The sequence below is a fragment of the Excalfactoria chinensis genome, chromosome 3, assembly GCF_039878825.1.
Source record: "Excalfactoria chinensis isolate bCotChi1 chromosome 3, bCotChi1.hap2, whole genome shotgun sequence".
Classification (NCBI taxonomy): Eukaryota; Metazoa; Chordata; class Aves; order Galliformes; family Phasianidae; genus Excalfactoria; species Excalfactoria chinensis.
In genome coordinates this window covers 80,018,539-80,035,553 of record NC_092827.1, presented here as the reverse complement: position 1 = coordinate 80,035,553, position 17,015 = coordinate 80,018,539, and the positions used below count along the sequence as shown (strand labels likewise).

Here is a 17,015-nt window from a genome sequence, read left to right as displayed (position 1 = left end):
TTTCCTCACTGCTTGACTGCAATGAAGTTCATTTGCGAGGCCTATAAAGCATGGAGTAGGAAGCTGTATGTTTCCCTGACCAAGGAAATTCTGCTTATACACGTGAGAAGCCATCTGCCTTTTGTGAAATTTAAGTGCAAACTCCAATTGGTAATTTGCATAGTTGGTGTTATACAAGTTGCTAAGTCAGCCCTGATGTGTTGCTTTGTGATATTCACTCATGTTCTTTCACTTCGCAATGGGGAACGGTGAACGTACAGTATCAAAAATAAATAGTGTGAGTAAAACTGCCTAGGTTTATGGAGAAACCCACTGCAGGATTAGGGAAACACTGGGAGTGTATTGTCTTTTCTGTTCTTTGATGTGATTAATACACATGCATATGCAATACGTACACACTCTGGGTTTAAGAGCATATTGGTAACTCAGATGTTCAGATAATCGAAGCAGTAGGATGTATGTCAGTTGAAAACCAGATAGCTGGGGGTAAGTATTAAGGCTTATTATAGTATAGAAGCCACATAGGATTAAAGGGAAAATTTACTTTTCTCATACAGAGATGGCAAAAATAACACCTGGAAAGCTGAAATTTATGCATTATTTAAGCCCAGTTTTGTTAAGTAGAGCCTCGCAGTGGCTGTCTGCATAAAGGTGACTTTAACATAGAAGGAGTACCGAGACATTTAATATTGCTGCTATTAAGACATGCAAGAGAATTGAAATGATTCTAAGCAGAGATTTATAGCACCAGCAAGGACCTGATTAAATTCACCAAGAATTCTCCAAGGTCTCTAGATAAAACCTTCAGTCCAAATATTTTATCTAAGTATTTCATAAACTCCAGTACTGTGCTTTATAAAAGGTATTTGCATTATTTAAATGTCTTCTACAGGGGTATGAATAAATCTTTCTTCTCGTCTAACCCTTTTAATCAAGTTTTCGTTTTTCTTTTAAACCTTTACATCAGGATTATATACTTCAATGCTGTTTTTATATCCAAAATCCCTGTCTTTCCACAGTGCTCCCAAATATGACCCAGGCTGCAGGAAGGCTGGAGTTGTTGCTGAAACCTGTATACCACCAGATGTACAGCAAACTGCTGCACACACACTGCTTCACAGTGGCTGCTTACACCTACAGTTCAGGTTAAACCCTCACTGAGGTCAAAATTGTTCACTTTTATTAACAAGCTACCTCAAATTTATTAGATTCAACTGTATTAATTACAATATTCTAGTACAGTTTATTCTGTAGGACTGACCAAACAAAATGACCAAGGAATTTTATTGATTTTTACCCCTTAGGCAAATTTTATTTTATCCAGCAATCATGACACCAAACAAAGACACAGAATCTGAGAGCCCTGGATGGTCTATGACTCCTCATACTGTTGGAGCAGAAGGAGTTATATTCATTGCTATGAATAGCAATGCCTGGCATTCAAGCTACCTTTCAGTTAGCATTGCCCTCTGCTTTTGTGGGCCAAGAACACACAGGGTCTGCAGGAAATCAAGACAAAAAGAAGACTCTGCACATGTCCAGTCCCCAACCTTTTGCATCAGCACAGAAAACAGTCATGGATTAACAGAAGCAAGATAGCAGGATCAGAGCACTGCTGCAGGTCTGAGTGGTAGTAAAATGTCACACCAAAATATTCATTAAAGAGTTAAATGATTTAGCTAAAAATACAGCGTCACATCAATTAATTCAACCAGTGCAGAGACATGTGTATGTGCATATTCTGTGCTAGTGGAGGGGACCACCAGCATAAGCGAAGTTAGATTTGTCATCAACCTTCTAATGAAACTGACACATTTCCTCTGTGTAATGAGCTGGTTTTGAGACAGCATTGCTTTGTCTGCATCCTCATTTACACCTACCTGAGAAAGGATACCCTATCAAATCAGCAGAAGGGATACTTCCTATCAGATCAAAAATTACAAAGATGATTTTGCAAAACCAAGGTTAACCTGACTAAATCCTCCGTGCTTTCTGTGGCAGATTTATATTTTTAAAAGAATTTGGGAACTGGCAAAGGCCATAGGTCAGTATGATTCATCTCAGCTTCTGACTATGGAGGTAGCTGCTTATTTGACACGTTCCTGTTTCTATCCAGGTTTCCTAGATAAACAAATTCCTCTGTGTAAATGAATCTCATCAGGTGACACGGGGCTAAATATTCATCCAGCCTGAACTCCATGTGCAAGGTGCCAGCAGTTCTAGGACATTTTATCTGTGGATCCCAGTGAAATAGAAATCATGACCAACAATCTTTATGACTACTACCATCTGACTAAGTACTGTGGAGTTCCTTGCTGCTTCCTCACTGAAGCAACTCTGGGAGGCCAGGGTACCCTGGTGTTCTACCTACTGGAGTACTTGAATCCTACCCAGCTTGGTAAGCTACAGTCTCCAGGAGTTGTCAGCTTAGTAGAGACAGATCACTCAGTGAATGCAGTATTTCATGGGCTTGAAACACAATAGGAATTTGGCTGAGATGAATCTATATGTAGTACAGGCTCTGCAATTGGTTTGGGGTTCACTGTTATAAGAAGTATCAAGCTACGGAAAGTAGAAAGCAGGAGAGGGTGAAAATAGGTGGAATGCCCATTTCATTCCTTCAATATCACTACTGTGTGTCACTAGACACACTATTCCAGAAAGGTCTAATTCCTGTTCCTTCCTTGTTTAGAATCTCCCACCTGAGGCACAGGCTACACGGAAGGGCATATACTCCAGACATAATTAGCTGTGAATAAGCAGGGATCATATTTATCTAAGCGCTGCACTTCCTTGAGTAACTCCAGTAGCCTGTCACCAGCAGAGTACAAATTCTTGCCTCCTGTCTTTCTTTTTCCTCAGAAACAGGAGGTACAGTGCACCTGTAGGTTTTGAAGTAAACAGAGGCCACAGTAACACTCATGGATACATAACAAGGGATTTGTCACAGTCCATTTGGTTGTCAACAATATTCTGATACCTAAAGGAAACACTACTCTGTGCTTCATAAGAACAGTCTTATTTGCTCAAGCTTCTTAAATGAGGGATGACTGGAACGCTGTCTGCTTTGGTTACTATGCAAGGCAGGAAATCTGCAGTCTATCACTGAAATTATAGCAACTCCCATATTTGCTGTGTATATGTTATGTAAGAGTTACTATTCTGGGCTCTGCTAAATTTAAAAGAGAAATCTATCAGGGACTCCTTCCAGCACATTGGTCATTTGGGTATTCAGGAGGATCTCCTGCTTTGATTAGGCAGATTGTGAGTAGAAAAGCAAAGATCATCTGCTTAATTTAATTCCCAGTTCAGGTTAAAAGAGAAAATTTTAAAGACCTAGACAAACTGCTATGGATATTGTCATCTAATCTACACCACAAATAAAACTTCATCTATAGCAACACATATCATGTACAAGGGGGCATATCCTGAGGCTCTTCTATAATAAATTTCCCCTCCTAGTCTGGCCAGGGAGGGTCTAGTGTATAAGACATAAAAATATGACTGGCCTTATTGGAAACTTGTAAAAATGAGCTTCTGTCCCTCCAGAAGGTCCATGGCTTAAGTGGGGCTCACACAGAGGTCTTCTTTGTCTCATCAAATAAGTCAATACAGCAGAATGTATGTTAGATTATTTGATGTTTTCACCTTAGCACTTTCTAATAAATAATAGTCGTTATTTGATAACAACTTAATTTACCAGTACTAATAGAAATAAGAAAAATTAAGCTAAACACCAAGAAGTTGATTTTGAAATGATTATAGGCATCAAAATATACAGCACATACCTGCTGAAGTGTAGATATTTTGCACAATGTTCCTAACACTGTGAATACAGAGTGCTTCTCTGAAAACTTCTCACCCAATGATATGAGATACTTGAGGCCTAAGTAACACTTTTTATAAGGCTGTAGTGAGAAGACATCTAAAGAGAGACTCCCTAATGGAAGGTGCATGACAAACCTGAAACTTGACTCTTGCCATGTTGTTACAAATCTCATCCAGTTCCAGCTTTGATAAGTATGTCAGCTTTCAGAAGGGGCATGGGCTTTTCACACAGTGCTTACCTGAGCTGCTCTGTGCCTGGTGCCTGCTGATGCTGCCCAGCAGCAGGGGAGGCCAGTTCAGAACTAGGGATGAGTTAAGTTTTCCCCACCTCTCTCAGAGCCACACCATTACCACCATCACCACCATTTTAGGAATGATGGAGGAAGTTGAAAGATTCTTTTCCTAGTACTCACTCGCAGCTCAGTGTTCACAGGAAAACGCATTATCACAAGCTGGGCTACAGGTGAAAAGAGGTGACTGATGATTTTAATTCCTGGTGAAATGTGGAAAATATATCAGTCATCTACATATACAGTCATCTACATGGGGGTTAAGTTTAGGCTCATCCTAAACAGGGCAAATGCTTATTCAACACCACACTGTTCTACCTGCTCAGCAACGAGTGTAAGGCAATCCTGTGCTGCTGAGGTGTCTTTCCCTGGGAAAGCACTTCCCGGTGTGCTGAGAAGCAGCAGGGCAATGTCCCCAACAGCCGGCCCCGGCGACGGCCCGCCTGCCGGCACCAGCCCTCAGGCACCACAAGATGGCGCCCTGCACGGGACGCGGCTCCCGAGATGGCGGCCGCGCCAGGGGGGGATCGCGGGCAGAGAAGCCGGGGATGCTCCCTGCGGTATTGACGAGTGTGCTCGTTTTTAACACCGGTAGAGCTTCATTCTGCCATGGAATGTCTTTCTGAGTGAAACTGCTGGCTGAAAGCATCTCATGAAGGCTTGGGCGAGGAGGCAGTGCCATGGCCATGGAGTGTAGGTCTCCAGGAAAGGCTTTCCTGGATCTGAAGCCAAAATATGACTGAAACCCTGTTTATCTAAGGCAGAGAAATCCCATCCCTTTCCAATATGCTGTCAACATAAAGAAGACCAACTAGGATATTTCTGATCCAAAGCACTGCTATGGCAGTTGGGCAGATTAGAATACCTGTGACACATCTGGATCCTGTGAGAAGATCAGCAATAGAGTGCAAAAGGAAAGGTGGATAAGGGATAAGTAGTTGTATGGAAAAAAAGCCTTTTTTTCCATCTATTTGATAGCACTGTAACTGTTATGAAAAAAATCTGGTCTGTTTTCTAGGGATCGTTGCAAATTGGAGGTATGTTAGTGAGAAAACTCAAAAAAAAAAAAAAAAACAAAACACAAAAACACAAAAGTCTTGGCACTTTTAGAACGCTTTCTGTTAGGATCACTGAGCAAGTAATTGCTGTTGTCATTTCATGCATGGCATAAGGGGCCAGGAGGTCAGTGCAAAGCTGAGATTTTAATTTAGAACCTCTAACCCTCACCCAGCCTCAGCTTTGATCCCTATATAACAGTTCAATAGCAAATTATCCCCACAGAGCAGACTGAATCTTTGGAAATTTCCAAGGTGGGATCCCCTTCATGTTGAAGCGGTGTTCATCTGCTGAGAATATTGTTTTCTTCTTACAGGGCCCTTTTGGGGACTTGTATGATCCAAAATCTAAGCCAAAAAGAAAAAAAGGGCAGGCTTATGGGGACACGTAGTGCCCTTGGATGGAACTCCAGTGAAAGGAGCAGAAGTTCCGGCATGCCTTCTGCAAAATCATCCTGACAGAGCATCCAGAGTGGCTCCTGGGGAGGAGGCAGGGCAGAGACAGCCCCCTCCGTGCTGCAGTATCCTCCCACATATCCCTGGAGGACATCAGAGCCTGCAGCAGCCCAATTGTCTGCATAGTAATCCTGTGAACAGATCATTGAGGCATTTTCTTCCCTCTAAGGCCCCTTCTGCGGCTTTTTCATTGGGAAGGGATGATCTAAGCCCGTGTGACTTGTGATTCAGTATTTTTACCCTAATAGCAAATGTAGTGCACTTCCCAAGTGGAAAAAAAAATTGTTTTGCATAACTGTCACTGTTTGAGAAGCTGCTTAATAGTTCATACAAAGTACATCCATGTGTCCAAATTCAGGCTGCTTCTTTAAGTAACTCATCAACTAGCCTTCTAGTACAGGCTTTTTGCTTATTTAAGGGCTGATAGCACTGCCCTCACTTCTGGGGGAGGAGAAGAGAAAGCAGAAATATGAGGTCATGTTTTAGTCACATGATTGCTGCAGCATCTGTCAACTGTGATACAATTACTAACCCACAACAGTGCATTTATGACATTCAAACCTGCCCAGCGTAGCCTCTCCTCCTCCAATGCTTGAGCTTTTTTGGTACTTAGGGATCAGCTTAAAAGCTGTCTAAGCAAACGAGCATCGTGAATCACAAAGCATACATTTTGGCAGTTTATTATATTGAAAATTGCACTATACCAGGAAAATCACATTTGGAGACTTTGGTTAATTAAATCCTTTCTCTGTAGAAAGCTTCAGAGCAGCCTCTTGGGTGGAAATGCTTGGAGTGGTGGATTTAAACACACTGCTTCTTGAGAGCAGCTTGCTGATCTGAGAAGGACTGAACACTGCAGTCTGAGACTCTTATTCCAAACTGTGGCTGCATGATTTTCACCTCAGCTGCTTCCTAGGTGAATATCACTGGATAGAGTAGTTTTTGTAGCTTCTTTCCTTCTTTCCTTCTTTCCAGTTATTTTACAATGACAAGAACAGCCAGATCTGCTGCAGGTTATGTCAAGGTATACAGAAGGGCATCACTATTTTCTACCACTTTGAAGAAACTCATCTCTGCAGAGTGTTTCTTCTTTTGGAACTTCATGGCAAAGTCTAATAGTTTCCTGAGCTGGAATATGCATTTGGACCAGCATATTTAATGGCCATGGATGGAACTACCATAGGGAAATCTTTCTAATCTTTTTAAAGCCTGTTTATGCATTTTTTGGTGCCACAATTTTTTCTGACAGCTATGAGCTCCACAACAGTAGGATGCACTGTGTTTAAGCAGTTGTTTTCTGTTTATTTAATACTGCTGCCTGGTCATTTCTTTACATTTGAGTTCACATTTATCTCATGTATTAGGCACCATACAACTATTAGTCACATTTGAAGAATGATATGCTAATGCACATACTTACTGTCTCCTTATTCAGCAAGGAGTTAGGGAGAAAAGTAACCGAGCTGTTAAACTGATGATGGTTTTCACTGCCAGCATTTAGGCTGTCTCTGATATTAGTACTGGTGATGTGAGAGATGAGCTGTGGTCTGTAACTACCTCACAGTATCCATCACTTACTCCCAGTGGACTGAAGAAAGGGAAGATAGAATCTCTAAGGCTCTTCTTAATTCAAAAGGGTGAACAAAGAAGAAAATCACCACAGTCTCCTCTCAAATCTCTGAGTCCCTTCTGCTTCTGTGGCCCCAGTGGAGACTCTGCTCTAAGCTCCTTCCCATATTCTCTAGTTGGAAAGAAGATGCTTACACAGTTAGCTGGGTGTTAGAGCAGACTATAAGTCACAAGTAGATGAACATACTGAAGTGCCTGGAGGATGTTTTGGGTGGTAATAGTTCAGGATGGAAATTAATCACTGAGAAATTTGGGATCCCAGAGAAATTGTTACAGAGCCTATAAACATTGGAAGAGGTTAATTGATTAAATTAATATATAAAGGAGAGGTTTCTGCGAATGCTGCCAAGGGATGAGTTGAACAGGCTTGAATATGATTTGCTAGCAAAATCCTTAGTGACTAACATAGTTCTCATAAAGGTATCAACAACAGCAAGAATGAGACTATCCTTTACATAGCTAAATTTGACTCAAATAAAGCCTCATCCAAAGCTTTTCTATTTTAATTAGAACACGTGATATAAATGTGTTTGCAAGAAACAGAGCAATGGAATTAAATCACATCCCTTGGCAGAATATGGAATTGTATGTATGCAGGAAGTTAGACTACAAGATAATTCAGGAGAAAATGACAGCAGAAAACCAGGAGCTGTTTCATATTCATGGCTATGTATACTGTCTGTGGCATGTGAAATGAAGCATGCAAGCTGAAGTCGGTATCTAATGAATCAAGAAATGGTGTCAAGCCCATCTTCTCACACTGGACTGTAAGTGCAATTCAGGCTGCAAGCTACGAGTTCTCACTGCATGGGCTGTACAGTTTGGCGTGTGCCTTTCTGTGCTCTGTTTTTCTGTGTTGCTTCTAACTTTTCTCTTGATTTCTGCATCCCTGCAGCAGCTGTCTTTTATTCAGATGAAAAGCTCCATGAAGAAGGGAACACGTTACTATAGACCATAATACAATAGAGCCTCAAACTACAGCAAAGTCAAAAGGAGTTGTTGTAGTACCACAAATGCGTTCGTTTGTGTATGTCTTCTTTTGCATTTATACATCAGCTGCACAATGAGAGAGATTTCCAGACAGAAGAAATTCTGAGGGCTTCCTTAACAGAAAAAGCATTTAATGCTTGAAAAAGCATAGTAACAAGCTGGCACTGCATCTAAGAATTTTATAACAGTTTAATTCACACCCTCTCTCCGAATGTAAATTAATCCAGATTGGGAAATGTTGAAAATCTGAAGCAATATATGTGGTTTGGTACTAACCTAGGGGTGGGGAAGGGAGACTTGTAGGAAATATCTTGCTCAGACCTTCATGTGAGCATAAAGCCAGTTTTTTCAAGCCTTTCTGTCTTCAGGCTGTCCTTGCTGCTAAGCCCAAACTGAAAGTTGGATCCCCAGATGCCATCCTCAGACCTGCTTGAAATTCTACTAGTGATTGAAGCTTTACAATTTCCCTTTCTACTTTTTCTTCACAATCAGGAGGAGGGGGAAAAAAAATCAAAGTAAAATGGGACATACAGACCGAGTCAGGTTTGGAAATGCTTTGTTCAATTTGCACTGATATTCTCTAGCAGAGTTTCAATTTTTTCAACAAAGTTTTCTCAGTAATGATGGCTCTTTAAATACAAGACCACGTCCCATTAAAATGTTCTAAGCATACCCTAGCAGAGCACAAAGGATGGCATCCTGCAGGCAGTCAGACAGGTGGCAGGGCACTTACATAAAAGCTGTCATTAGCACTCGCACTCCCTTTTCTGGTTCCTTCAGTGCCTTTTGCACTTAACTCTTTTCTGACCTCTTTTGAAAGTACTTGTGGATCATACCCTGGCATGGGATTTATCTGGGAGGCAAGTACAGGTGATGCAAATGAGACCGAAGGTGTTTTTGCTACTATAGATTATCTACCAAGGAACGCACAATGTGGCAAACAGGACTGGTTCACTGTGGCTACAAAAGAAGTACATTATTGACAGTACCAATCATTTTGATGTCCTTCAGTTAATGTAACATCGCTGCTCATAAACTCACAAAACTGACTTCCACCTAACTATGCCATAAGCAGTTCTACTGATACGAAAGAAATTGAGTTTGAACACAAAGTTATCCACGAGTTTGGACTACTTTGTAAGGTAATTCATAATTCGGCAGTGTTAACTATTTTAGGGGTTGGATGGCCTATTTTCTCTGATGTCCTCACTGCATGGGCTGTTATTTCTGTAGATTCTAACGTCCTGAAGTTCCTGTCTGTCTCTCTGGGTTTCTCATGGGCATTAAGACAACAGAGATCCACGCAGAAGGAAGCAGCAACTTCTGTATCCTTTCCAGCTAAAGGGCGGCACACACAGTGCAGTTCCTCTGTCTGAAAACATTAAGCTGGTTTTTCTGCTGTTTTTCAGATTGCATGAAGCAGGACAGTCGGTAAGGGAACTGAGATTTGCCTGGAGCCAGCAGACAGATCTAAAACAACTCATCAAGCTTGAAATTCAAAAGACTTATAGCCATTAATCCCAGCTTACTTTTTTTCTTTTCTCTTTTTCTTTTTTTTCTTTTTTCTTTTGGCATTTATTATTGCAAATGAACATTCGTGCTACTTATTTTTGGGAGAGGAATGGAGCACAAGTCGGGACATTTGTAAAGACACTTGGTTTCACTTAAGAATGTGCTGATTTTAAAAGAAACCTATTTCTGCCTGGTTCCAATCACACTTAATCACAGGTTGCCACAGACAGCTTCCTTTGGGGGTGTTGGAACGGTGCCTGAAATCCTTTTATCCCTCTCTTGCACTGCTCAATAGTACAAAGGCCATGCAAGGTTTATTTCTAAGGCAATACCTGCTTTGTTTGGATTCCTTCACTGTCCAAACTCAGACACCGCTGACGCTGATGCAAATGGTTGACTCATGCCACCACTGCTGTTTTTTTTCCCCCTCAAACTATTGCTGTAAGGTAAAATCTACATCTGTTTTATCTCTCTTCTAAATGCCCAGCATCAACTGTCACCTTCTGGTGATGGTTTAATGGGTGGAAGGAGCAGTGGACCTGGTAGCAATGCACTCCTCCATATTCATGAATACATGAACTGCTGAGGAATTTTGTCACTCCTACCTTGGCACGATAATGCTGGTTTTCCAATGGACAACATTGATTTGTATTGCTTTTTAAAAATGTCACTTGAAATGCTTGAACTGATCTTGGGGTCAACTTTTTCTTTGCCCTCATTACCCTTCATTGCCCTCATTTTTCAGGCACCCTGGGAGAGATTATCAGGTGATAGAAATGGAAGGTTAAGAAGGTTACAACCACCATGAGTGACAGCTGTGGTAGTTATGTAGACTGCTCCAAAAGTAATGCCACATATTTATTTCCATGCAAACTACAACGGATACAAACAACGCAGTAACTCTATTATTTGATAAAGCAAATTCTCAGCTATGAAACATAATTCTTCAACACAGTCACCACCATAAGATATGCATTTTCACCAGCAGTGAATAAGAGCCTGTATGCTGCACTCATAACAGTCTGTACCAGCAGAGGCGATCCGCTGTCATAGAGGCCACTATTGAAATGTACCACCCACTGCCTCACTGTGCTCACACACACTGTTTGGTCTCCATAAACATTCAGCAACTGTAGATGAACGTCAGTGGGGGCCATTTTTTCTGCATGGAGGAATTCAGTTAGTTCCATGCCTTTGCTCCATACGCGCTTCATGTCAGACGCCATTCTGTCAGACTGCCCCTCTGCTGCCATATGTCACACAGCAACAGTGTGTAACGTAATATTCAGCTTCTACTGCCATACCACCACCATCCTCTTCTGATGTCGTGAGCCAACATAATAAAATAGGAGGCATTACTTTTGGAGCAGCCATCATGTTTTGGAAGAGCAACTTCCCCTCCCCCCCCTCTTTGTTTTTTTTCTCCTAGCAGGGTAAATAGGAGCTGACACTGAGTTTAAGCCTTTTTAAAAAGCAAGCTACTGTCTTCCTATGCACCTGCTAAAGAAACCTGCTTGTCCTTACCTCAGTATTTTTAACCGCCAATGGAAATAGAACCCATAACAGCAATAAAGAAAATAAGAAAATGGTGAACTTCACCTGATATAAAAGAGCTGATCGGCAAGGAAATGTTATAAAACCAACCAGGCAGACCCACACACCAAAAAAACCCACACCCATCCTGCCATACTTTCTGCCTCATGCACCGGTTTTCACTAGAAGCCTCAGGACTGTAGAAGCTAAAGCCTATCTTTCTCATCCTGAACTATGGACCAAGACATTGCAAAGATACTCATGCAAGCCACATTTTGAGGATCAAGGAAAGATTTTATGTCTGGCCCTTAAAGCATCTTCCTTTCTTAGTGACTGTTGCAAACCTGTAATTAATGCAGAATTAGGACATCCTGGCAGAAGCTAGAGCACTTATAATACATCACCTTCAGCAGAATTCAGACTTTTGGAAACCAGGTAATACAAAGCTTAGGTCAACATTCAGGCAACCTTTATTTTATTGTTCCTTCTTCAGATGGGAAGTGGCAATATTTACCCAGTTGAGTACTACCGTATCAAACAGTGGCAGACTGGTTAAACTGTGATAGCAGGAAATATGTTAGGCAGATGGAGCTCATCACTTCTGTGGAGGGGAACAGAAGAACAATGTCTATATGCACCTCTTGATAACCATATGCCTCTTCTCACTGATGAGCTGCATACACTGAGTCAGCACTGGGACACAGGAATGTTTTAGCCACTAGCACTTGGGCAAACTAAAGTAAGGGAAATAAATGTGGGTTTAATAATACATATGTGACCAACTATTGTCACACGGCACCTAGAAGGAAAGAGAAAATGTAATTACTATGGAATTGGTTTTAGGAAATTGGATCAGTGTATGCATGTAAAGAAAGTGTCACTGTAAATACAGCACGCTTTTCCAAATGGGTCTGCCTGTGCAGTAGTAGTTATATACAGTGTTCTCTGAAAGGCGCTCACAGTAGTGGTGAATTATTTCCATTACAGATACACTGAGGCACTGCTATAAAGACTGGCATTCATACCGATCTATTATGCTCCATATTTTCTGGTTTCTTGGAGACTTGAATTATGCTGAACTTGACTTTATGGAAGCAAGTGAGCAATCTCAACCATCAAATATTGAATATTTTCTGCAAAGTAATGTTTCTAACAGAGGCATATTTCCTGTAGACCTTAGGAGTCCATCGGGTGCAACAATGGCACTACTGAGATGAAATAAAGGGAACTAACACTGTGATTGTCAACCCCTACTCTCTCTGTTGTGACATTGGACTAGGTGTTATTACCACTTACTGAAAAACTCAGAAGGTGAAATTACTGATAGTATGACCAGAAATTATGGTTTCCTGTTAATTACACCAAAGAACCATTGAATAAATACCAAAGAAGTACATAATGCGTGTCTCCTACCTCCCCTCCATTTCCTATCCCAATAAACATGACCCTTTCTGAGAAAGTTTCCAGTGTGCTCTTCTTTTCAGCCTTATTAAACCACTAGCATCTTAGAAACTATCAATGCTGATCCTCTGGAGCTGCAGGCATGCTTCACAGTGAGCAGCTTATACATTGCATACATAAGATTTCCCCAGCTCTGGTTTTCTGTCCTTGGGTCTGTATCTGAGCTCCCTTCAACACTCTTGGTGTGCCAATTTACATGACAAGCTGTGCAAGAGGATTGCAGTCCTAGCACAGGACTGAGCAGGAGGGCCCCAAGATTCCCTGCCTTTCCATTCACACAGGTAGCCTGAAAAGATAATGTTAAGTGCTTAGATGAAGGCCTTGCTTGCTTAATCCTCTCTTCTGTTCCTGGCAATGCTGGTAACTGTAGCTGTACAAAAAACTCCACTGTGAGGCAGATTTTATTTCCAACAAAATGTTTGGTGAACTGCAAGCAATTATCACCAAGTTGGTGTGAGGAAGAGAATTGCTTCCTTTAGACACTTAGCCCAGCTCCAAGTAACTCTGTAGTGATTTATTCTGTTCAGACTCCTTTCCTGAACATAGCACCAAAAGAACTCAACTCTGAACAGTAGTAACTAGGTATTTTGAGATACCTAAGGCAGCAAAAACCATCCTAACTGGCTGAGTGCGAACATAACACAGGGGGTACTCACCTGGAAATGAGATTGGGTGGCAATAATATGGAGACTGAGTGGCTGCCCCAGCTCATGTGCTAGGGATGCACTGAGAGAAAGAGATGCCATGGTTGGACACATCAGGTAGGATAAAGCACTCACTGCTCTGCCTAAGTCTTGGCAGCATCGTAGTTGCAGAGCTCAGTGAAACGTGGCCCCTAGATGCTGCTGAGATAGGAGTGCAGAGATGCAAGTGACCTCTGTGACACCAGGAATGGTATAGGATACACTTAAATAGGTATCACAGATGCCTAAGTAAATGTCACTGGAAGCCAGCAAAGTGCTTCCTTTCAGAGGATGAAATAAGTGTCTGAAGAGGCACCTCAGCCTCTAGCTCATTGCTTTTCACACCCTGTCCAGAACATCCATGTTGTTTCAAACTCTCTCCTAAGAAAGCTACTTACAGTGATGTAACATTCCCCTTAAAATCACTTTTATCTCTTTTTTTTTACATAGGAACCAATTCATTAGTGTTGCTGTGGAGTTGTCCTTGATTTTAGTCAAGAGGCAGGTGCTCCCTTTGACAGGAGACCTATTATCTTCACTGCTTCTGTTAGATAGACAGTGCATTCAAATGTCACAGTTGGAAGCTACAAATAAATCCGTGGAGCAGAGCATCTCATAAATACCTTTTCATGGAAGAAAATGAGAGGTAAACATCACTAATGATTCCCAAACCGAAGGGAAATCAATTGTATCAATCTACGGATGAGATCTCTGCAGTGTCTTTCTCCCTGATAGGGACCACCTCCTGTGATCTGCAGCAGAATGGTTTGAGCAATGATTAGGAAAGCAACCTGAAATTTTAACAAATTCCTTCAAAAAAGAACTCATAGGGAAAAAAGAGAGAGAGAGAGGGGAGGAATGATTCAAATGTTGAATGAGATCATCTTTTCTTTAGTATTGCATGGTATTCTAAAACTATGCTAGCACAAGCTGTAATAGCATAATAGCATAAAACCGGCTACTTGAAGAGACCTGTGCATGAGGTCTCCCTATAATGGAGCAGACTAATTCGGGTTTATTGGAGGGAGGAAGTGGTGTATATATATGTGTATATATATATATATAATGTTAGTTTGTTTGTGATAGCCAGTTCCATTTCAGTAAGGTGACTGCCACAGGTAAGTGTGCTTGGACAACTGGATAATTACAGCTGATGATCTAAGACGTGTCACCTTTTGCATGGAGACCATCACTGTGTTTATGAAAAGCGTTACGGAGGAAGCAAGAATACAGATGGGACACTTTATATTGAGATAAAACGATACCTCTGCTCTTGTAAATGATGAAAAAAATGTTTGAGATGAAGTAGATGCTGACATTCAGAAGGAATCATATCTGCAGCTATTGAATTCCCTATCCATTTTTGGCACATTAGATACACGTCATTTGTTTCCTCTGTATGAGCTCCATGTATATATACACAAACATTCTCTGCATTACCTAATCTTGGAAAGACAAGCAATACGTAATGATCTGATTCATAAACTGCAGAAGTAGTGTTCTCACCGCTGATGCTGACAATGAATCATTCAGACTGAAATACCAGCTTGCATTACATCTGTGCTGGCATTACCTTCTGCTGCTTACAGCAGTGACGGGGAGCTCTGTTTGAAAATGAGAGACCGAGTGGTCTGAAAGACAATATGCTGCAAACAGGGCATTCGGAGGGCACTGTCCTTTTTACTGACTTTTGTGAAGACTTTATTTCTTCTGAGTCTGTAAGTATTGTAAAATAGCTCCAATCTTGCAAATACATGCACGCATAAGGAGTGAATCCTGAGACTGACTTATGTACAACTAATGTTACTGAAACTCACCTATTACTTCACGTAGTTTATCAGATCTTCTCTGAACATCTTCCTCCACTACTGACCTGAACGCTTGCAATAGACCCTATTTGAAAAGGTAGCCTAGCTGTATTCCTTCCTCCCAGAATACTCAGTGGGTGACACAGGCTGAACATCGCAGTCCTAGTCCTAGAAACGTGTAGGCCAAGGGGCTCCTGGGAGATTCTATGAGGTCCTGCTCCTACTCCCTGTAGCCATGCCATGTGGTGAGCAGATCCAAGCAAACATTTTAGTTTACCAGCTCTGAGTCTTCATTTGCCCTAAATATTTAGTGCAAGCTGATTGGCCGCCCATTGTCTGCGAGAGATGGAGGAATGGAGGAGACTAATTTGGCTGAGATTGTGCAAGTGCAAAATGATGATTATGGGATTTGTGAAGCAATGCTGGCAATTATGCAAGTGCCAGAAGGGAAGAAGCACGCTTCCCATTGCCTGTGTAGTGGCAGGCTGGGGAGCTGGCTCCTGAGCCCGTACCTCAGCAAGCATAGTGATAAGGAAGTGATGTTACCAAGGCCACTGTGTGTGTGCATGCTGTCAGCTCCCTTGTGGGTACTTGGAGAACCTCTGACAGGTACTGAGGGGTAGCATGCACCAGATTGCTATGAAGCACTGATGCACTTTAGGAGGCCACTGCACCCGTGCCCCAAGCCCTGTGCTGGCTGCCCGCTGGGTTCTCCAGATGGTCGTTTCCAAATACAACTGACATGCTCTGGAAGGCTGACGACATACCACCATTTTCTGTCTGCTCAAGGGGTTGGGTTAATGCTCTCTGAGTGCATCTGGAAATCAAGGTGCATTAAAAAGAGCATGGCCAGCAGGTGGAGGGAGGTGATCGTTTCCCTCTACTCTGCCCTGGTGAGGCCACATCTGGAGTACTGTGTTCAGTTCTGGGCTCCCCAGTTCAAGATGGGGAACTTCTAGAGAGTCCAGTGGAGGGACACAAAGATGATGAAGAAACCTGGAGCATCTCCCTTATGAGGAAAGGCTGAGATTCCTGGGACTGCTCAGCATGGAGAAGGCTGAGAAGGGATCTCATCAATGCTTATAAATATACCCGAAGGGTAGGAGTTCTTGTGGATGAGGATGGGCTCTTTTCAGTGGTGCAGTGACAGGACAAGGGGCACAGTGAAGAACACGGGAAGTTCCATATGAACATGAGGAAGAAAGTCTTCCCTGTGAGGGTGACAAGAGCACCAGAACAGGCTGCTGAGAGGTGGTGAAGTCTCCTTCTCTGGAGGTATTCAAGAGCTGCTTGGGCACCCACCTTGGTAGGCTGCTGTAGGGAGCTGCTTTAGCAGTGGAGTTGGACTCGGTGACCTCAGTGGTTCCTTCCAACCCGTGGTCCTGTGACCCTGCGCGTTTCCTCTCAGGGCTCTCAAGGCTGAGGGAAAGACTTGTCAAGTAGTAAGGGTCATACTTTGTTCTGATCCAAAACCACGTCCTACTGGATATTCGGATAAGCCTTGTGCAACGTTGGGATTTGCATTCATTTTCACCCTTAAGTGCATCAGATCACAACAAAGGGTCTTTGTGGTGCATTTTGTCGTGGTCAGATGGGGCTTAATCGCGAGTCTCCAAAAGTAATCACAAACCAGAAAAGACACTGTTCTCCCTGTAAGCAGTCATAGCGCTCCAGCTCAAAGCGGATTGCTGGAATGACACCCTTGTGCCGCTAGACGTGGCGCTGCTCGCCGCGACCACGCGTGGAAGCATGACTTCATTCCTTTCCGCG

The 17,015-nt window shown here is 42.3% G+C and overlaps 1 protein-coding gene across 1 annotated transcript in view; it reads right to left on the bottom strand.

Annotated features, from left to right (window-relative positions):
* TMEM247 (transmembrane protein 247) overlaps nucleotides 1–17,015 on the bottom strand; it is a 45,895-nt gene that overhangs the window by 27,936 nt on the left and 944 nt on the right. The gene's annotated exons all lie outside the window — the stretch shown is intronic.